Raw genomic sequence first — 23,610 nt, 5'->3', positions numbered from 1 at the left:
AGAGGACACTAGGCTTCTATCTGGTGGACAGAGAAGAAGGAGAGAAAAGACAAAGACATGTTTCTTCTTAGGTGTTTTCCTTGGATATTGGTGAACCCAGTTGTGTCACAGAAAGCCATCTGCCTCTTGCCTCAGTATAGTAGGTAGAGTAAACTGGTGCCTGATAGGCTTTATAAACAAATCAACAAGTTACAGCTCAGGTTAAAACATTGGTCATAATACATGGAGTACATACAAGTAATATTGAGGATATTTGATCTGTATAACTGGGGTTTGTTCATTCCACTAATACCTGAACATCTACTCTGTGCTCAATACTATGTGACAGACAAGTTAAAGAAGTAAGTAACACATTGGGTAGGTTTTGTAGCAATGAGGGCTGTGTTGAAAACAATATAATCAAGAGTGTTCAGGAGATGGGGCACTATTTTAATTACTTATTTATAACAGAAAATAATTTTATTTTTTACCCTAAATATCACTTTCAACTATGTTCTGTTGAATTTTCCTTCCCTGCCAAGAAAACATTTTAGTCAGATCCCATAGCTTTCTGGTCTTCTTAAAAAGTACTCTTTAGTCTTTGTGTATGTGTGTTTGTTTGTTTGTTTTTATTGATTTGAGAGAGAGAGAGAGAGAGATTGACAGGTTGCTTCCTGTACGGGCCCCAACCTGATTGAACCTGAAACCTAGGTATGTGCCCTGACCTGGAATCGAACCCATGACCTTTTGATGTATGGGACAATGCTCCAACCAGCTGAGCCATCCGACCAGGACAATAACTTCATTCTTTATTTTCTCTTAATTTCAGTCTCATAGCAAAATCAAAGCAACTCTTCTACCAGCTCATGACCTTGGCTCTGGATATGCAGAAAAGGCTGTGAGAGGGTATTTTTCTTGGATTGGTTTGGGAAGTCCTCTCTCAGGTGACATTGATACTGAGCCCTGAATGATCTGCATTTTAGGCAAAGGTCTTGAGGTGCAGTGGTGAGCCTGGCATATTTGAGAAAAACCATTTTTTAAATGTATTTTTATTTATTTCAGAGAGGAAGAGAGAGATAGAAACATCAGTGATGAGAGAGAATCATTGATCAACTGCCTCCTGCATGCCCCACACTGGGGATTGAGCCTGCAACCCAGGCATATACCCTGACCGGGAATTGTACTGTAACCTGATTCATAGGTTGATGCTCAACCACTGAACCACGCTGGCCAGGCTGAGGAACACCTTTAACAGGGCTGTGTGGCTGGAACATAGAATTGCCAGTATTCAAATATATACTGTAGTTTGTGGTTCTTTTGGTTAATGGGGATTGCAAATGTGGTTTTAAAATCACGTAACTGGGAGCACTAGTGGCTCATAGACAATATGGGAACCCACACATTCAAATAGCGAACCTCATAATTTATTTGAGAAACTTAAAATACACAAATTGGATTCCTTTTGTAAGTTATTAGAATGCCATCATTGGATATAATCTGTAATAGATAGATTAGAAACTTCAAAGAGGGAACAAATACAGATCTTAAAACAACTAAACTCCTTGTATTGTAGTCAAAATGTTATGGGCATGAAAAAATACAAAGGATAGAAAATAATTGCTATAGATACTATTTCTTGTCTTGCCTTCAACTTGTCCTTTCACCATAACTCTTTTTGCATTTCTGTCATGAGGAAGATGTAGCATGATGATGTACAGCAATAATAACTACTTTTTTTTATCCTCACCCAAGGATATGTGTGTGTGTTTGTTTGTTTGTTTTTATTGATTTGAGAGAGAGAGAAATATTGACAGGTTGCTTCCTGTACGGGCCCCAACCTGATTGAACCTGAACCTAGGTATGTGCCCTGACCTGGAATCGAACCCATGACCTTTTGATGTATGGGACAGTGCTCCAACCAGCTGAGCCATCCGACCAGGACAATAACTTCATTCTTTATTTTCTCTTAAAAGCAACAATTGACATCATTGTAAAATATTGTAGTAATATTGCTCCTACTAATTGATGGGGTATGTTTTGTTCTGTATATTATCTAGGGACTTCTGGACATTTTCAGGCAAACCAATAGGTCAATATTTGTTTCAAAGTAAGTGAGTCATTAAAAAATGATAATGTTACTTTTAAAAAACATTTTAGCCTAGCAGGTGTAGCTCCGTGATTGAGTGTCGACCTACGAACCAGGTCATGGTTCTATTCCCGTCAGGGAGCACATGCCCGGGTTGTGGGCCCGATCCCCAGTGGGGGACGACGTGCAAGAGGCAGCTGATCAATGATTCTCTCTCATCATTGATGTTTCCATCTCTCTCTCCCCCTCCCTTCCTCTCTGAAATCAATAATAATATTTTTTTAAAAAAACGAACATTTTACAAACCAATGTTTTTGTTTATTGGTATGTATTTATTTAAGCATTCCTATTTTTTAACATGGTATCGAATTCTCCAAATAAGCAAATATATATCTACTTCTTCTTGGGACTGAATAAAATGGAATTGTAAATTAGCTCATTACTTGAAAAAGCATTCTTGAATTTTGATGGGAGGTGGTGCAGATTTTTTTAAGTAGTACTCTGTTCTAGAAAGATCCCGTATAGCATCTTTCATTACTGGCCTATAACACCTCCCCACACTCCAAACACATTATAAAAAGTTAAACGTGCCGAAACCGGTTTGGCTCAGTGGATAGAGCGTCGGCCTGCGGACTCAAGGGTCCCAGGTTCGATTCCGGTCAGGGGCATGTACCTTGGTTGCGGGCACATCCCAAGTAGGGGGTGTGCAGGAGGCAGCTGATTGATGTTTCTCTCTCATCGATGTTTCTAACTCTCTATCCCTCTCTCTTCCTCTCTGTAAAAAATCAATAAAATATATTTTTAAAAAAAAAAAGTTAAACGTTTTCTGTAACTTATTCCTAATGCATGTTTTGTTTGTTTGTTGTTTGCTTTTAAACAACAGTGGCTATAACTAAGGGATTGTGAGACTTTACTGTGAATCTGTTTTGTTTTGTTTTTTCTTATTGATTTTTAGAGAGAGAGAGGAAGGGAGAGAGAGAGAGAAACATCAGTTTGCTGTTCCTTGTATGTGCCCTGACCAGGGATGGAACCCACAACCTTGGTGTATCAGGAGGATGCTCTAACCAACTGAACTACCCTGCCAGGGCTTTTGGTTTTGTTTTTAAATTTTTTTGAATCTATTAATTTTAGAGAGAGAGAGAGAGAGAGAGAGAGAGAGAAAGAGAAAGAAATATCAACTTCTTGTTCCACTTACTTATGCATTCATTGGTTGCTTCTTGTGTATGCCCTAGCTGGGATCGAACCTGCAACCCTTCGGTGCACAGGCTGACATTCTAACCATTGAGAAACACTGACCAGGGCCGGTTGTTTTGTTGCTTTTTAAATAACCATGGCTTCAGAGAAGTGATTGTGGGACTTTATTGTCAATCTGTCTTTTTCTTGTCTTTTCTTATTTATTGACTAGAGGCCCGGTGCACAAAATTTGTGCACTTGTTGGGGGGTGTCCGTCAACCTGGCCTGTGCCCTCTCACAGTCCAGGAGCCCTTGGGGGATGTCCAACTGACTGCTTAGGCCCGCTCCCCCCGGAGGGGGGATATCAGTCGGATATCCTTAGTGCTGCCGTGGAGGCTGGAGAGGCTCCTGCCACTGCTGCTGCGCTCACCAGCCATGAGCCCGGCTTCTGGCTGAGTGGTGCTCTCCCTGTGGGAGCACACTGACCACCAGGGGGCAGCTCCTGCATTGAGCGTCTGTCTTCTGGTGGTCAGTGCACATCAGAGCGACCGGTCGTTCCGCCATGGGGTCAAAACCGGCTCTCTGATATCCCCCAAGGGGTCCCAGATTGCGAGGGGGTGCAGGCCAGGCCGAGGGACCCCACTGGTGCACGATTGGGGCCGGGGAGGGACGCAGGAGGTTGGCCAGCCGGGAAGGGACCAGGGCATGTCCAGCCCGTCTCGCTCAGTCCTGATTGGCTGGACCCCAGCAGCAAGCTAACCTACTGGTCAGAGCGTCTGCCCCCTGGTGGTCAGTGCAGATAGACAGACAGACATCAATTTGCTGTTCTGTGTATGTGTCCTGACCAGGGCTTGAACCTGCAAGCATGATGTTTTTAACTGATTCTTTCATTAGGTAATACTTTTCAGATAAAGCTGAATATATTTTATTTGAGTCTGTGCAAGCAACATTTTATATTAAGACATCCTGATTTTTTAATACTGACTAGAGCAGGTAAAGGGAGCTGAACCTTTGTTCACTCGTTTTTCTCTCATCTTTTTTTTTTCCTTACTATTTTCATCCTCTCTCCTAATTGTTTCTGAGAAACTTGACACTGGTTTTACCCCCTCAGCCCTATGAAAGCGATATTAACACATTGCGGACCAGTAGTTTTATTGCTAGCTTTACCCACTGGCCAGATAAGTTTCTATTGAACGAGTACAAAAAACGATTTACTTAAATGTTAAAGGCACGCTTCAAAATTAAATACCGATTGCATTTTAAAGTTATTTATTACATGTTCTTACAAGCTAATATCGTTTTAAAGTATGATACTTTGTAAAACTGTGTAATATGAAGCGAGAATTCTCATGATCCATCCGCAATGTGTTAAGTAAAAAGCAATGGGGAGTACTGGTGATGAGGGGGACTATACACAAGTCATTTGAGAGCTTAAGGCCTTAATATTGCTTTTGTTGAACCATTTTCAACATTCTTTCTCTCAGTCCCACATCTTATTATCACCAAATCTTGTTATTATTGAAGCAGAAGCAGTGGTAGTTCTATATTATAATGATAGCCAACACTATATGTTTCTTTATGTCAACCACTTTTCCAAACATTTCACACATACACTGAGTGGCCAGATTATTATGATCTCTGAACACATAATAATCTGGCCACTCAGTGTATATCCTATATAATCCCATATAATAAAAGGCTAATATGCAAATTGTCCCCTAGACCAGGCGTTCGACCAGCAGGCAGGCCGGCCAAATGCCCATGTCCCCTCCCCCTGGCCAGGCTGGCCGGACCCCACCCATGCACGAATTTATGCACCGGGCCTCTAATATATATATATATATACACATACACTGAGTGGCCAGATTATTATGCATTCAGAGATCAAAATAATCTGGCCACTCAGTGTATATCCTTATAACAGCCTTTTCAAATACATACTTATTATATCCATTTTTCTATAGATGAAACTGGAGCAGAAAGAGTTTAAGTAATTTACTCAAGGTAACACATTTGGCAAGTGGCTACATCATAATCTTATTCTTATAAAATCTGCTTCATCACCATCTTACCATTAACACTTTCCTTTCTATTTCATTGCCTCAGTTTTGGATATAATCATTTACTGCCCTATTGTAGTAGTTTTTTTGCTAGACTCCCTTTCAATTTTTCCTTCAGTGAATTTATAGGTGATCTTTGTAGAAGTTGCATATGATTATGTCAATAGCCAATGGCTATCATTCTCCCACCATCCAAAGAATTGTTTTATCTAATGTATTACAAATTGTTTCTATCATTTATTTTGCTTAGATTGAATACTTTCTTATTTTCCTCAACCTTGGAACTAGCATGTTCTCTAAGAAGCTTTTTGATGGAAATAGGGTATTGAGAAGTCAAAATCTGGATGCTAGGTATGCTAATGTCTACTGGGGTGTCACTCCTTGCAGACCCTCTCAGGGGACTGAACTAGTCATACACACACATATCCTATACTTATTTCTGTATCTGTATTATTGAAACCCATGAGTTCATCTCAATTCAATAAATTAATTTCTATCCTTTTTCTTTTCCATATATGTAACTTCCTTCTGTGGAAGTGAGAAATCTGGCTTTTGGACTGAATTATTCAGGAAATAGGAAGGAAGGGACAGAAGGAAGGGAAGAAGCTAGTACAATATTATTGATATATATATATAGGTGTAAAACTCGCTGTACATTTCTTAAGTTCAGAATCTATATATATAAAAGGCTAAGTGACCAACCGTGTGTACGTCCGACCAACCGACCGTTCGGTACATATGACGCACACTGGCAGTTTAAAAAAAACATTGACTTGCGCGTGCACAATACATATAAAGCTCTCACTGGCACCAGTCGTACATGTGTGTTTCGATCTGTCATTGTCGATCGTGAATTTGGTTGTTTTTGTTGACATTCTGAAACTGACATAATCATCGACAGAATATGTCTGAAGACCCACTATTGGCACAACGTACCTCTGAAGCCAAAAGAAGCTGGTGTCATCCACAGAATGTATCTGAAGACCAACTATTGGCACAACATACCATTTGAGTGATGATTTCATTGATTCAATGGATGATGCCAAAAAGGAAAATTTTCCCATCGAATTTCTTAATAGTATTACTCCTTTGGGAATGCTGCGTCATAAATTAAAATTGAAAGTAGGTGCAATCATCATGCTACTGAGAAATCTTAATAGTAAATGGGGTCTTTGTAATGGTACTAGATTTATTATCAAAAGATTGCGACCTAACATAATTGAAGCCCAAGTATTAACAGGATCTGCAGAAGGAGAGGTTGTTCTGATTCCAAGAATTGATTTGTCACTGTCTAACACTGGCTTCCCATTTAAATTAATTGGAAGATAGTTTCCTGTGATGCCAGCATTTGCGATAACTATTAATAAATCACAAGGACAAACTCTACACCAGCGGTCTCCAACCTTTCGGACCTCACGGACCACTAGTGGTCCGTGCACCACCGGTTGGCGACCACTGCTCCAAAGGTTTCCTTAAATCAGCAGTCGCCAACCTTTCAGACCTCATGGACCACCAGTGGTCCGTGGACCACCAGTTGGTGACCGCTGCTCTAAACAGACTAGGAATATTCCTACCTGAACCCGTTTTCAGACATGGTCAGTTATATGTTGCTTTCTCTCAAGTTTGAAGAGCATGTGACATTAAAGTTGTAAATACTTCATCACAAGGGAAATCAATCAAGCACTCTGAAAGTGTTTTTACTCTTAATGTGGTATACAGGGAGATATTAGAATAAGTTTAATCAATTTATCAGTCATTGTTTTTATCAATGTTTTTATATCATGTTTTTGTTTTTATATCATGTCTTTGTTGTTCGTATATCATGTTATTATTTATTAATTTATATATTATTTTCATATGCACTTTACTAATTTTCTTTCATCTCTGACACTTCTATTATAGAGAAAGAGTGAATAGCGATATTAAAATATTTCATCTAATTAATTTCCTTTCAATGTGCATGAATCCATGCACCGGGCCACTAGTTCTTTATTTTCTATTTTTTTTATTTTTTCACTAGTTCTTTAATAATTAAAAAGTAGGTTTAATTTTTTAATTATAAATGCAGCACTAAAAACTCAACAAGATTTAAATGAACAACACCAGCATGACAATTTTTAAATTATTGAATTATGATTGATATACAGGCATTTTTAATGAACATACCTGTATAATCAGCACCCATCTATAATAATAAAAATGTAATATGCTAATTAGACCAGACGTCCTTCCAGACGACCTCCTGGCAAAAGCCAGGGCTGTGAGGGAAGCCCGGGTCCCGGGTGCCTGCTGGTGGCCAGAGGGAAGCCCAGTCCCAGGCGCCAGAGGGAAGCCGGTGCCAGCAGCCAGGGAAAGGAAGGCTACTCTTGCACAAATTTCATGCATTGGGCCTCTAGTATCTAGATAAAATGTTAACAGTACCCCCAAAAGCCCCTCTCTTGCCCTGTCCCAGGCTCTTATCTTGCTATCCCGTCCCCAAGATAATCACTGTTCTGATTTCTGATCGTTGTAGTTATTTTTTGCCTATTCATGAACATAGTATGTACTCCTGTGTCTGACTTCATTGCTCAACATTATGTCTATGAGATTCATCTGCATTATTACATGTTAAACTTTTGTTGCTTTATCGTATTTCATTGTTTATGACTATTTCACAATTTATCCATCCTATTGTTGATGGACATTGGGTTGTTTCCAGTTTTTTACTATTGAGAATAAAGATACTGCCGAAACCGGTTTGGCTCAGTGGATAGAGCATCAGCCTGCGGACTGAAGGGTCCCAGGTTCGATTCCGGTCAAGGGCACATACCTTGGTTGTGGGCACATCCCCAGTGGGAGGTGTGCAGGAGGCAGCTGATCGATGTTTCTCTCTCATCGATGTTTCTAACTCTCTATCCCTCTCCCTTCCTCTCTGTAAAAACTCAATAAAATTTATTTTTAAAAAAAGATACTATGTATTTTATTTTGTAAGCGGACAAATGTATGCAGCTCTGTTGGAAGTATAGCTACAAGTGAAATTGCTGGGTTATATAGTATACATACGTTTAGCTTTCGTAGATGCTGCTAAATCACTTTTTGAAATGGTTGTACCAATTTACACTCTTACCAGTACAATGAGCGTTCTGATTTCTCTAAATTATTTCCAATACTTGGTATTGTCATTCTTTTCTATTTTAGCCTTTTTGGTAATATGTAGTAATATTTCACTGTGGGTTTTTTTAAAAAAATATCTTTTAAATTGATTTTAGAGAGAAAGAGAAAGGGGGATGGGAGGGAAAGAAACAGTGATGTGAAACATCAGTTGGTTGCCTCCTGCACACATTTGACCAGGCTCAAACCTGCAACCAGGGCATGCACTCTGGCCAGAATTGAACCAGTGACCTTTCGGTGCACGGGACTACTGCACTACACTCAACCAACTGAGCCACACCGGGCCAGGGCTCATTGTGGTTTTAATATGTATTTTCCTGTTGATGAATGATGATGGGTGCCTTTTCATAGGGTTATTTGCCATTTAGATACTGTCCTTGTGAAAGGTTTGTTCAAATATTTTGCCAGTTTTTAAATTGGATTGTCTTTCTTACTGATTTTTAGGAGTAAAACTAACAATGTCTGATACCTAATCAAAAATCTTGGGTATATGTATTAGAAATATTTTTTCCACTCTGTGGATTGCTTATTTTCACTCTTAACAGTGTCTTTTCAGGAACAAGAGTTCTTAATTTTAACATAATACAACTTGTCTTTTTTTAATGGTTAGTCTTAGTTATAAGGTCATAAAAATGATCCACACTTTACTTGTATTAATATTTTATTTAACTTTTTAAAACAAATAACAAAAAAAATTTTTTTAATAGTTTTGAGCCCCAAGAATACATCCTGCCCTAGCCAATTTGGCTCAGTGGATAGAGTGTCGGCCTGTGGACTGAAGTGTCCTAAGTTCGATTGCTGGTCAGGGCACATGCCCAGGTTGTGGGCTCGATCCCCAATAGGGGGCGTGCAGGAGGCAGCCGATCAATGATTCTCTCATCATTGATGTTTCTATCTCTCTTTCCCTTCCTCTCTGAAATCAATAGAAATACATGTTTTTAAAAAAGAATACATCCTGGGACCCTTTTAGGAGTCTCTGAACCACAATTTAAAAAGCACTATACTAGAATGTGTATTCCTTGAAGACCTTTCATTTATGTGTCCCAGTGACTGGCATAATTCTTCATGTACAGTAGGCACTCAGTTACTGGTTGAATGGATAAATGTAATAAATGAATGATAAAGAAGCCCCCTAAAATAAAGTCTTTTATCAGTACTATTATTTTTGTTTGTTTTTTTCCCCTTAAAATAAGTTGTTTGAGTTTCAGAAAATAAAGCATTGTCAGAATTTGTTTAAAATTTTTTTTCCTCTATAAGAGAAACCTAAAGATTTTAAAGAGAAATGTAATGTGACATTTTCTATTTCAATGAAAACAGATATTTAACTTTTGGGAAAATAGTGTTCTCCCCCTCTCCCACCATATTTAATGAGAAATATATCTTTTATGTAGTGACTAGAGGCCCGGTGCACGAAAATTCATGCACTCAAGAGGGTCCCTCAGCCTGGCCTGCGCCCACTTGCAGTCCGGGACCCCTTGGGGGATGACCAACTGTGGCTTAGGCGGGAGCGGGCCTAAGCCACAGTCAGACATCCTTAGAGCTGCCGAGGAGGTGGGAGAAGGCAGGAGAGGCTCCCATCAGCCTGGTTTGTGGCTAAGCAGAGCTCCCCCTTTGGGAGCACACTGACCACCAGGGGGCAGCTCCTGCATTGAGCATCTGCCCCCTGGTGATCAGTGCATGTCATAGCGACCAGTCATTCCACCATTAGGGTCAATTTGCATATTACCCTTTTATTATATAGGATAGGATGCTTCTACCTTAAGTGAAAGGCTGGATCTGGCCAAAGGTTAGAAGTTCTTCCATTCCTCATTCAGGAAAGATCTAGGGAGTAGTTAAGAATGTGGCTCTAACAGAACTAAACTATTCAGATTTGAACTCGGCCACTATAACCTGTAACTTTAGGGAAATAACCTAATCTCAGGCTACAATGTGCAGTATGTTTCATTTATAAAATGATACTGTCACCTAACACATAGGATAGCTGTAAAGATTAAATAAATTTAGCCCTAACTGGTTTTGCTCAGTGGATAGAGCATCCGCCTGCGGACTTAAGGGTCCCAGGTTTGATTCCAATCAAGGGCATGTACCTTGGTTGTGGGCACATCCCCTGTAGGGGGTGTGCAGGAGGCAGCTGATTGATGTTTCTCTCTCATCGATGTTTCTGACTTTCTATTCCTCTTCCTTCCTCTCTGTAAAAAATCAATAAAATATATATTTTTAAAAAGATTAAATAAATTTGTCCTTATATTTGTTTATTTAATTTTTGCAAGAATTTATTGACCACAGCAAAAACATACTTAGGGTAGTGAAACAAGGAAGGGCACAGAAGAAGCAACAGGAGAACCTAGGCTGGGCTGCTTTAGCTTACTGGGAAGTCAGAGAAAAGGGGAAAAAGGGAGACTTGGAGACAGGTTCAGGGGTTTAGCCCAGGACAAGCTGCCACTACCCATTGCTCCCCTGGCTGCAGATCTCATGAGATCCCTTAGAGGTTAGGGGATACATGCCAGTGGGAGAAGGAAAGGGGGGAGGGAATGACAGGCTTACTCCCTGGCAGGAGAGTGCTACTTGTATGTATTTAGAATAGTATCTGATACATAATTAAAGTAAAATGATCAAAGTGATGAAGTGATCTATACTGAAGATTTTACTGAAGTTAAGTAATACAGGGCATAAATAACTCAAATTTATTTACAGATATCAGATATTTAAACTACCCATGATATTGTAGAGGAAACTATCTAAAGGTAAACAAAGGAAGTCCTCTTTTGTACCACAGATGTCACATGCATAAATTTCGTTGTCCTCTATTAACCCAGAATAGCCAGATGACATACATTTGTAATGAAAGAAATAGTAGAAAATTTTACAATGGAATGATTAAATACAACAATCTTCTATACTAATAAAAGCCTAAAATGCTAATAAGACCAGTCGACCAACCTTCCAGACGTCCTTCTGGACGACCTTCTGAATGAAGCCGAGGTGGCAGGGGCCAAGGCAGAGGCAGCCACCATGGCGGGTGGGGGCTGAGGCAGAGGCAGTTAGGGGCAATCAGGCAGGCAGGCAGAGTGGTTAAGGGCAATCAGGCAGGTGAACAGTTAGGGGCAATCAGGTAGGCAGGCAAGCAGTTAGGGGCGATCAGGTAGGCAGGCGAGCGGTTAGGGACAATCAGGCAGGCAGAGTGGTTGGGGGCAATCAGTTTTTTTTCAAATTCCCGTGGGATTCCTGTGGGATCGAGACTAAACCAGCAGTCGGACATCCCCCGAGGGATCCCAGATTGTGAGAGGGTGCAGGCCAGGCTGAGGGCCTCTAGTAATAATATAATGAGAAAGTTTTTTAAATTCTACCCTTCCATTCAATTTCAAGCATCCCACTCTGATTACTTCCTCCTGTCTTTCTAACTCACGCTAAAGCTCTTATTTCAGTAATCTAACTCTACTAGGGCCTCCTTTTCATTGATTATACCTGTTTATTGTTTAATGTCTTAGATCTCTGGGGCTTTAGCTTTCATCAAATTAGGAAAAATTGGCTTTTATTTCTTCAAATATTCCCTCCACCCCAAGACTCCAGTTATATGTGGGTTAGGTCGTTTGATGTTGTCCCACAGCTCACAGATACTCTTTTTTTTTTAAATATTTTGTTTCTATGATGTTCATGCTTTCCTCTATCTTCTTGAATGTGTGGAGTATATTTATAATAGCTGGCTTAATGTCTTTGTCTACTAAAACTATCCATGTCATTTCTGGGTCAGTTTATGTTGATGGGTTTTTTCAGATTTTTCTGCTTTTTTGCCTGCCTGTTCATTTTTATTGTATGCCAGACATTGTTGGTTTTAAGAGCTGTATTATTTATTTATTTTTTAAATTTTCACCCGAGGATATGTTTATTGATTGTAGAGGAAGGGAGAGAGAGAAACATCGATATGAGAGCACATTGATTGGCTGCCCCCCCCCCCCCCCCCCCGAGGATTGAGCCTGCAACTTGGGCATGTTCCCTGACCAGGAATCGAACCAGTAACCTTTTAGTGCACAAGACCATGCCCAACTAACTGAGCCACACAGGCCAGGGTGAGTGACTGGGTTTTTAAAATTTCCTTTAAATATTTTGATTTGGCTGTGACACAGTAAAGTTACTTGGAATCAACTTGATCCTTTTGAAGCTTGCTTTTAAGTTTTGTTAGGGTGAGTCTAGAACAGTGGTTCCCAACCTTTTTTTGGCCATGCCCCACCTAAGCATCTCTAAAATCCTGATGCCCCTCCCCCCCATAACATATAATTCTTACTATTATACAAAAAAGTGAACTCTTATTCCCATGGAGGAAGCCTAAAAGGCCATTAACTTGGTCTAAACAAGCTTCCAAAGAACATGGAATCCATGAAAGAGAAAAATAAAAGAACTAAAGGACAGTTGAAGTACTGAGGAAGAAATCAGTAAGAAATTGTTAAGAAAAATAATAATATGAAGTGATATGAAAAAATAGCAAATAAAGTTTCAAAACATAATAGACAACTGAAATGCATAAATGTCACCATATATATATATATATATATATGTATATATATATATATATACACACACACTGTATACGAGGCCCCTAGAACTATAAGAAATGCAAAAAAAAATGCACTGTTGATAACTCATTCTCGAATTGCCCTCCTTAAAAATCAAATCCCTCCCTTCCACCCCCCCCCCTTCCCGTGGGGCATGTGCCCCACATTGGGAACCACTGGTTTAGAACATTCAGGGTAGGGCTACTTTGGCTCCACTATAAATGCAATATCTTTTTGAGGACTCTACCCAATGCCTAGCTTGTTAAGGAACATTTAACTCTGCCCGGCTGGCGTGGCTCAGTGGTTGAACATCGACCTATGAACCAGGAGGTCACAGTTCATTTCCCGGTCAGGGCACATGCCTGGGTTGTGAGCTCAATCCCCAGTGGGGGGTGTGCAGAAGGCAGCCGATCAATGATTCTCTCTCATCATTGATGTTTCTATTTCTCCCTCCCTTTCTCTCTGAAATCAATTATGTGTGTGTGTGTGTGTGTGTGTGTGTGTGTGTGTGTGTGTGTGTATACATATATATATATAAACATTTAACTCTGGCTGGTGTGAACACAAACTCTTCCTAGCCCTGTGTGGGCTCTGGGGATTATTCTGTTCACTCCTTTCTCATAGTTCTTAATCCAGGCTCTGATAGTTTTCTCACACAAGTGTCTAGGTTAATATTCAGTCTCTAGGGGACCCCTCTGCATATCTCCATAGCTCCCTCTCTAGTTTCCTTTTTTCTGGTAATCATGTGCCACAAAATTTTGTTGCTTTGGCTTCCCAAACTTTGAAATCTGTCTTCCAAACTTAGTGGAACCACCAGGCTGTTTTGATCCCCCTGCTTGTGCTGAAACTCTCTATAAAAAGTATGCTTGGGCATTTATAGGGCTCTGTTTTCCTTTTCTCAGAAAGCACTGTCTTTGTAATTGCTTAGGCAGGTAGGGAAAGCTAGTTCCTGTTATTCCATCATGTTTGGAAGCAGTGGTCTCCTCTTGTCTCTTATCCTAATGTTCCTTCTCTCCCTCTTACCCAGCATAAATTCTCTGTTCAATCATTATAGTCACTCCCATGAATACAGTTTTGATTCCTTGCTCCTCTCTTGTTTCACTGAGGAAAACCATGTTCTCACCTTTCAGTGCCAGGACCTGTGTTGCAGAAGCAAAAGACACAGTCAAACTATTTTCACTTTAAATTCATGACCACAAACTATAATTGAGCCCTATCACACTATATTTCCATAGTAATTTATTCTTCCACTTTCCTAGATGTCTATTTCACATATGTTCTCCAAGATTCCAGCACCCCCTCCCCCATCTCCCAAGCAATTTTCTTATTTCCACATCACTGAGAAACTAAAGCAATAAAAAATGAACTTCTCAGCACAGTGCCTCATCTATCCTCCTAATCAGCATCTATTTCCCACCAGTGTCTACAGGTGCATTCTTTGCCTTCCCCTCTTAGCATATAGCCAATTCCTCCACCTATGCATTAGATTCCATTCCCTTCTGCTTCCCCAGGGCAATTTAAATTCTATGGCAAATTCTCCTTTTTTCTCCTACTTCATCAATATTATGTCCTGGGGCATGCCTATTAATATACAAACATTGTATTCCATCCTTTTTTTTAAGCTTTTATTTTTAAAAAATATACTTAATATATATTTTTTATTAATTTCAGAGAGAGAGGATGAGGGAGAGAGAAATAGAAATATCAATACTGAGTGAGAATCATTGAACAGCTGCCTCCTACATGCCCTCCACTAGGGATCGAGCCTGCAAATCAGGCATATTCCTTGACCAGGAAGAGAACCATGCCCTCTGGGTTCATAAGTTGATGCTCAACCTCTGAGCCACACTAGCTGGACTGTGTGCCATCTTAAAAAGCAATTGACTCCCTCTCATTATACGAGTTATTATGCCATTTCTGTTCTCCCTTTTAAAGCTAAAATTATCTGTACTTTTTCTAGTGCCTTTCTCCTTTTTTAAAAAAAAATATATATATATATATTTTTTTAAATATATTTTATTGATTTTTTACAGAGAGGAAGGGAGAGGGATAGAGAGTTAGAAACATCAATGAGAGAGAAACATCGATCAGCTGCCTCTTGCACACCCCCTACTGGGGATGTGCCCGCAACCAAGGTACATGCCCTTGACTGGAATCGAACCTTGGACCCTTCAGTCCGCAGGCTGATGCTCTATCCACTGAGCCAAACCAGTTATGGCTTAAAATATATTTTTATTGATTTCAGATAGGAACGGAGAGAGAGATAGAAACATCCATGATGAGAGAGAATCATTGATTGGCTGCCTCTGGGGATTGAGTCCGCAACCCAAGCATGTGCCCTGATTGGGAATTGAACCGAGACCTCCTGGTTCATAGGTTGAGGCTCAACCACTGAGCTACGCCGACTGGGCTTCTGTTTAAAAAATAAAAGTGATAATTATGATAAATCTCCCACCCATTTGACACCATACATAGTTACTAGATTGTTATTGACTACTTTCCTTAGGCTGTACGTTACATCCGCATGACTGTTCTGTACAACCAATTAGTATTTCTTAATCCCTTCACCTTTTTCACCCATCCCTACCACTCCCTTTCATCTGGCAACTGTCAAAATGTTTTCTGTATCTATGACTCTTTCTGTACTGCTTGTTTATACATTTTGTTTTTTAGATTCAATTGTTGATAGATAATGCATTTATTGCCATTTTATTGTTCATACTCTTTTTTTATTTGATCTTAAAGAGAGGAAGGGAGGGAGAGAGAGAAGCATCGATCAGTTGCCTCCTGTAAGTACCCCAACTGAGGAATGAACCCACAACCTTGTTCTGTGCCCTGACTGGGAATCAAATCCACCACCTTTGGTGTACAGAATGACGCTCCAACCAACTGAGCTACACTGGCCGGGGCTATTGTTCATATTCTTGATCTTCATCTTAAAGAAGACCCTTTAACATTTCATGTAATACTGGTTTGTTGGTGATTAACTCCTTTAGATTTTTCTTGTCACGGAAGTTGTTTATCTGTCCTTCAAGTCTAAATGATAGCATTCCTGGGTAGAGTAATCTTGATTATAGGTCCTTGCTTTTCATCATTTTGAATGTTTCTTACCACTTACTTATGGCCTGCAACATTTCTCTTGAGAAATCAGCTGACATTCTTATGGGAGCGCCCTTGTAGATAACTAACTGCTTTTTTCTTGCTGCTTTTGATTCTCGTTGTCTTTAACCTTTGGCATTTTAATTATGATGTGTCTTGGTGTGAGCCTCTTTGGGTTTATCTTGTTTGGGATTCTCTGTGCTTCCTGGCCTTGTATGTCTATTTCCTTCACCAAGTTAGGGAAGTTTTCTGTCATTATTTTTTCAAATAGGTTTTCAATTTATTGCTCTCTCTGTTCTCCTTCCAGCACTCCCATGATGTGAATATTGGTATGCTTGAAGTTGTCCCAGAGGCTACTTACACTGGCCTCATTTTTTTGGATTTTTTTTTTTCCTGTTCTGATTGGGTATTTCTTACTTCCTTATATTTCAAACGACTGATTTGATTCTTGGCTTCATCTACTCTACTATTGATTCCTTGTAAGACATTTCAGTTAGTATATCCTTTTTTTCTGACTGGTTCTTTTGTATGATGTTGAGGTTCTCACTAAGTTCATTGAGCATCCATATAACCCATGTTTTGAACTTTGCATATAGATTTCTTGTCTCCTTTTTGTTTAGTTCTTTTTCTGGTGTTTTGCTCTGTTCTTTCATTTGGGATGTGTTTCTTTGTCTCCTTATTTTGGCAGCCTCCCTGTTTGTTTCTATGTATTAAGTAGAGCTGCTACATCTTCCAGCCTTGGTAGAGTGGCCTAATGTAGTAGGTGTCCTGTAGGGTCCAGTGGCACAGCCTTCCCTATCACCGAGGCTGGGAACTTGAGGTACGCCCCCCTGTGTGGGCTGTACACCCTCATCTTGTGGTTGAGCCTTGATTGTTGTTGGCACATCAATGGTAGGGATTTACCCAGGCCAATCAGTTGCAAGGACTTTCTGTGACCACTGATTTCTGACCACTGTGGAGAATCAGCTGTGCAGGGACCCAGCCCATGGAGTAGGACTTACTCTGGCAGGACTCGGGTGCCTGCTGAGGCCACTTCTTGAGTATGACACTTGTGGCGGTGGTTAGGTGGTTCTTTGACATTGTCTGAAGCTGTCCACTGATTGCACTTGCTCTGGGGCCTCCCATGAGGTGCAGACCAAGGTCAGCCCTGGTCTGTGTTCTGCCTGGGGCCACCTGGCATAAGCTATAAAGTGATCTGCAGATAGCTGCTACTTGTGCTGGGCTTGGAGGGGCTCAGACAAGGCTAAGCTATGAACCGAGGCTGGCTGCTGCTAATGCTAGGCCTGGAGCCACTTAGCTGGTGGTATGGGGCTCACTGAGGCCACATGCTTCTTATTTGAGAGAATTTAGTAAGATCTCTCTTAATTATACTCCAATATGGCTTTTGTTCATATCACCCTAGAGAAACTATTACTGACAAAGTCTCAGTAACTTTCATGTTGCTATTTCAGGGGTTATCGTACGTAATCTCTAAAGAGCATTGCTAAGTTTGATCACCCCCTCTTTCTTGATATGCTTTCATTCACTTGGTTTCCAGAATGCCATACTCTGTGTGTGTGTGTCATTTAAATTTTTTTTAATTTATTTTTTTGAATTACAGTTTATATTCAGTATTATTCTGTATTAGTTTCAGATGTACAGCAAAGTGGTTAGAAAATTATGTACTTTACAGAGTAGTCCCCCTGCTGCTTCAAGTACCCACCTGGCCCCATACATAATTATCATGACACTATTGACTATAATCCCTATGCTGAAATCTACATCTCTGTAACTGTTCTGTAACTACCAATTTGTACTGCGTCATCCCTTCACCTTTTCTACTCAGCTCTCAATTCCCTCCCTTCTGACAACTGTCAGTCTCTTCTCTGTATCTATGAGTCTGTTTTATTTATTTTGTTCATTAGATTCCACATGTAAGTGAAATCATGTAGTATTTGTCTTTCTTTGTCTGACTTACATCACTTAGCATAATACCCTCTAGAGCAAGCATGTGAAACTCAAAGGCTACAAGGCCAAATAAACGAGGCATGCGGCCCGTGGCCCGCGAGTTTGACATGCTTGCTCTAGATCCATCTATGTTGCAAAAGATAAAGCTTCATTCTTTTTTACAGCTGAGTAGTATCCATTGTGTAAATGTACCACAGCTTTTTTTATCCACTCTTCTACTGGTGGGCACTTGAGCTGCTTCCATATCTTCTTGGCTCTTGTATATAATGCTGCAATGCATATACTCTTTCAAATTAGTGTTTTGGGTTTCTTCAGGGATATTCCCAGAAGTGCAATCACTGTCATAAGGCAGTTCCATTTTTAACTTTTTGAGGAACCTCCTCAACGTTTTCCATAGTGGTTGCACTGCCAAAAGTGCACCGGGGTTCCCTTTTCTCCACAACCTCACCAACACTTGTTTGTTGATTTATCTATGGTAGCTATTTATCTATGGTATCTCATTGTGGTTTTGATTTGCATTTCTCTAATGATTAGTGATGTTGAACAACTTTTGTTTTTTTTATTTTTTAATCCTCATCCAAGGATATGTTTTTCATTTATTGTAGAGAAAGAGGGAGCGGTGAGGGGCAGAGCGAGAGGAAGAGGGAGGGAAACAACACTGTGACTGAGAAACATCTATCGGTTGCCTCACACACAAACCCCGACCGCAGATCGAACCCGCCATCTTTTTCTTACTATATTTATATTTTATTGATTTTTTTATAGAGAGGAGGGGAGAAGGATAGAGAGTTAGAAACATCGATCAGCTGCCTCCTGCACACTCCCTACTGGGGATGTGCCTGCAACCAAGGTACATGCCCTTGACCGGAATCCAACCTGGGACCGCTCAGTCCGCAGGCCGACGCTCTATCCACTGAGCCAAACCGGTTAGGGTGAACCCCCCATCTTTTGATGTACCAGATAATGCTCCAACCAACTGAGACACACCAGCCAGGGCTCAAAAAAAAATTATTTTGTTTTTTTAATGAGTTGTATATATTTCTTTGGATCTATTTTTGTGTTCTCTGTTTTGTTCCTTTTTTTTCTTTTAATCCTCACCTGAGGATATTTTTCCATTGATTTTGAGAGAGAGGGAAAGACAGAGAGAAATATCGATGTGAGAGAAACACATCAATTGGTTGCCTTCTGCATGTGCCTCGACCAGGGCCTGGGCCAGGGAGGAGCCTGCAACCAAGGTACATGCCCTTGATGGAAATTGAACCTGGCAGACACTATCCACTGAGCCAAACCGGCTAGGGCTCAAAATTTTTTAATGGTTCCCCATTTCACTTACATTGAAGCCAAAGTCTTTATAATGGCCTTCAAGGCCCTGCAGGATCCAACCTTTGTTGTTTTTCTGACCTCATCTGTGCTTTCCTCTGTCCTTGCTTTGCTCTACCCTGAGTACAGCTAACATCCTTCCATGTTGGGATTAGGGTCTTTGCAAGGGCCGCTTCCTCTGCCTGCAATACTCCCCCACATGTCTCCCATGGCCAGCTCCCATGGCTTCCCCATAGCCCATCTGTGTGAGAAGAGTGCCTGTGAAGGAATTAGTTGTGTCATAAGGAGTGAATAATAGAAGGCTATGGCAAGTGTTGAAATCCTTTTGATGAAAAAGAGCCAGTGGGTGAGATAATCCTAGACTTAGTAGCAATTGGTGAGTTCTGAATAATAATGAAAGAATTAAAGCAGAAAATACTTTGTAGCACATTAATAGAGATGAGGCAGCCTTCGGTCAACCATTGGAAACAAATCATGGTTCATAATTTGAAGGTCCCTTCACGAAATAAGGTATTGTGTTTCGTAGATAGTAGGTTTGGTGTCCTGCTGCTTAGTTATGACTTAATGATATGCCCTGGAGTTAAATAGAATAGGTCAAAGAACTGAGTATCATTTTTGTAATCTATTATAAAAACTTAATAGAAAACATTTAATTATTAAATTCCTTCTTTAATTGATTATTAGGTTAAAGTGTTTCTGTAGTTAATCCTGTATGTTTCATCAAACAGGAGCACCAAAATGTATTTCCTGTTATTTTGTCATAGCTGATAGATCTCAGAGCCTAACCAGTATTTAATTTATCTCAAATACCTGTTTATTCTAGTCCTTTGTACCTTTTTAATTTTAATTGAAGGATTTATACTACATTTTATTTTATAAATTGCCAAAATGACTTATGGAAATAGACTTAATTGACATTATAAAATATCCTTTTATTAAGAGGAAATTACGATTCTCCATGTCATAGTCAAGAAGATTTGTGCCCTGGCCGGTGGCTCAGTTGTTGGAGCGTCATCCCATACATCAAAAGGTTACAGCTCAATACCTGGTCAGGGCACATGCCTAGGTTGTGGGCTTGATCCCCAGTTGGATGCATACGGGAGGCAACCAATCGATGTTTCTCTAATCACATTAATGTTTCTCTCCTTCTTTTCTCTCTCCCTCTCCCCCTCTTCCTCCCCCTCTCTCCCCCCTTCCTATAAAATAAAAATAAAAATTTTAAGTACATACCTTGGGTGAGACAGTATAGTAAGTTTTAGAATCAACTGTATTTGTAGGTGTAAGAAGGATCACTTGCTTTCACAGTTTAATATTAGTGGTTTCTAACCTTTTTTGAGTCATAAACCCTCTTAACATTTTTGTATACTTTTATCATGAATTTGTTATACATGCAAATTCTAATCTCACCTCAAGAGATTCTGATCCAGCCCTGCTGGCGTTGCTCAGTGGTGAAGTGCCAACCTATGAACCAGGAGATCACGGTGTTATTCCTGGTGAGGGCACATGCCCAAATTACGGGCTCAGTTTCCAGTGCAGGGCATGCAGGGGCAGCCAATCAATGATTCTCTCTCATCATTGATGTTTCTATCTTCCCTCTCCTTTCCTATCTGAAGTCAATGAAAATATGTTTTTAAGAAAAAAAGAGAGATCCTGATCCAGCAGGTCTGAGTTAGGTTTTAGAAATCTGTATGTGTAATCACCATCCTAGGTGATTCTGGTGTAGGTTCTTGTCAGACCATATGTTTAAAAACTGCTTCTGGCCCAGCCAGCATGGCTCAGTGATTGAGCATCGACCTATGAACCAGGGGTTCACGGTTCGATTACTGGTCTGGGCACATGCCTGGGTTGCGGGCTCGATCCCCTGTGTGGGGTGTGCAGGAGGCAGCCGATCGATGATTCTCTCTCATCATTGATGTTTCTATCTCTTTCTCCCTCTCTCTTCCTCTGTGAAATCAATAAAATATATTTTAAAAATAAATAAAAACTGCTTCTGGGTTATAGTTTCAGGGAATTTGCAGATTCCATGCAGTCAGTGCATCAATCTTATCTGATACAAGTGAGCAACGCCCTCAATAAGTTGTATAGTGAAAGCAATAATGAGTTTCTTAGGGGTGTGTGATAGTGGTATGTTAGAAAATTAATGATTTTTATTTAAATTTATGTGCAAAAGCAAGTCACATGGCTATATTTAACTTATGGGGTCTCTCTTTTTAGTAATGTAATGAATTGATTTTTTTCTAATATTGAGCCATTTTCACATTCCTGGGATAAATTGTGCATAATTATGAGGTATCATTCTGTTGATACACCACTTGTTTAATTTACTATTTAAGATTTTTGCATCTATGTTCTCTATGTTAGATTGGTCTAGAGTTTTCATTTCCTCTCTTCGCACCAGTTTGGTATCAGTATTTTCTTAGCATTATAAAATGAAATGGAATATCTTCTTGTGTGGGTTTTTTTCTTCTTCTCAGTTTTCAGAGTTTATTGAGATTTTAAATGTACATTTTGTGAGGAGTTTAGGGCAACTATAAAATTTGAGGCCATATTCTTTGCACACATGACCACCCTCATTTCTGACACCAGCAACATACATGAGGGCATGATTGATTGCTCACATGGGTAATCTCAATCTCTAGGTTGGTTGAACCAAAGCCTCCACCCTAATTTGCATTGTTAATTGTTTCCAGATTGGCCAGTCCCCACCCAAAGACTGTGTGGGTTTGGTTAGTTCCCTCCCTAAATCACATTGTTAGAATATTCAGTATGAACCAAGGTCCCCAGGCAAATAATGACATAACATTACAAGGGCCCAGACTAGAAGCCAAGGGCAAAGGGTAGACCTTCACTTTGGACAAGACCAAATTCTTCACTATACAATTTTGTACAATTGATTTTTTTTTTATGGTTGTCTTCCTGTGATTTCTTGATACCAGATTAAATTTTTAGGGATTCCATTATGGAAAACTGATTCTTTTAAATTTCTCTTGCTATCTTTTTTTTTTTAATTACTTTATTGATTAAGGTATCACATATTTGTCATCAACCCCTCCCCATTCCCTTCCCAAACCCCCCCACACGCATGCTCCCCTCCCCCTGTTGTCCATGATCACTGGTTAGGCTCATATGCAAGCACACAAGTCCTTTGGTTGATCTATCTCCCTTGTCCCCACCCTCCTCTACCTTCCCTCTGAGGTCTGACAGTCTGATCAATGCTGTTCTTGTTCTTCAGTCTATGTTGTTCATCTTTTCCCCTAGAAGAGTGAGCTCATGTGATACTAGGAATACACTTATAGGAACCGAAAATGAGACAAGCAATAATGGTTATGCTGAGAGGCAAATGAATCAGTCTATAGTGAGTTTCTTTCTGGGCCAACAGTTCTTTTGAGTCCCAATTTCTCTGTCCAACAGTTCTTTATGTGTACACGTCAGCAATGATATTTCAGTTCTGGATGGTGGACAAATGGTGGTAATGCAGGTCCGACCCTCTCTGGTTTGGTCCTGGGCAATCTGCAGTGACGCACATCTGCTGACTGCTAGTATGGCAAGGCATGGTCTGCGTCTCCCATCTCTGGACTGTTTCTCTTCTGACTTCATGGCTGGAGCACTCCTGTCAATTCCTCTCTGTTGCAGGAATCCACATGGTCTCGGGGTTGTTTTCTGAAAATATACAAACATATTCTCAACCAAAAGTTAATAAAGGAATATTTTCTATAAATTTGACTTGCGATCCTTTTTCATTTTTTTGTCCGAACGATTTTCCTTTGGCTTGTTTTGACACCATGTATGTTTTACCTGGGTGTCTTGCTGTTAGCATTACAAATGAAAGTTAATTTTCTAAAGTAAAAATTTTCTAGATGTAATTTATTTACAGGATATTTTTCCTTACATGATATTCTTCTACTATCCCCCCCCCCCTTTTTGGTTTAAATATTGGGAGGCTTTTGGGAATTTTATGCTGTAATCTTGATAGCTTTTAAATTTTACTTTTTTGCACTAAAATGTGACTGCTTTAGGTTCATTATATGTTATGCAATTTTACCATGAGATGAACTACCAATAAACATTTTAGTTAACACTTTAGTAACAGCTTTTTTGTCCAGTACAATTGATTTTCTAGAGTATTTGCTTATTTTGATTGGCCAATTTAAATTAGTCTGAAAACTTGACTACTATTTTACTGTCAAATTTAATACTCTAACAACCATCTTGTTTTACCCTGTAATTATTAGTGGAGAGGATTATT

The 23,610-nt window shown here is 39.9% G+C and overlaps 1 protein-coding gene across 2 annotated transcripts in view; it reads left to right on the top strand.

Annotated features, from left to right (window-relative positions):
• Positions 1–23,610, top strand: part of CUL5 (cullin 5) — a 101,264-nt gene that overhangs the window by 9,540 nt on the left and 68,114 nt on the right. The gene's annotated exons all lie outside the window — the stretch shown is intronic.

Source organism: Cnephaeus nilssonii, assembly GCF_951640355.1.
Source record: "Cnephaeus nilssonii genome assembly, chromosome: 13".
In the NCBI taxonomy this organism is placed as follows: Eukaryota; Metazoa; Chordata; class Mammalia; order Chiroptera; family Vespertilionidae; genus Cnephaeus; species Cnephaeus nilssonii.
Note: the sequence above shows the minus strand (reverse complement) of the source record. Positions and strands in the feature narration are given on the sequence as shown.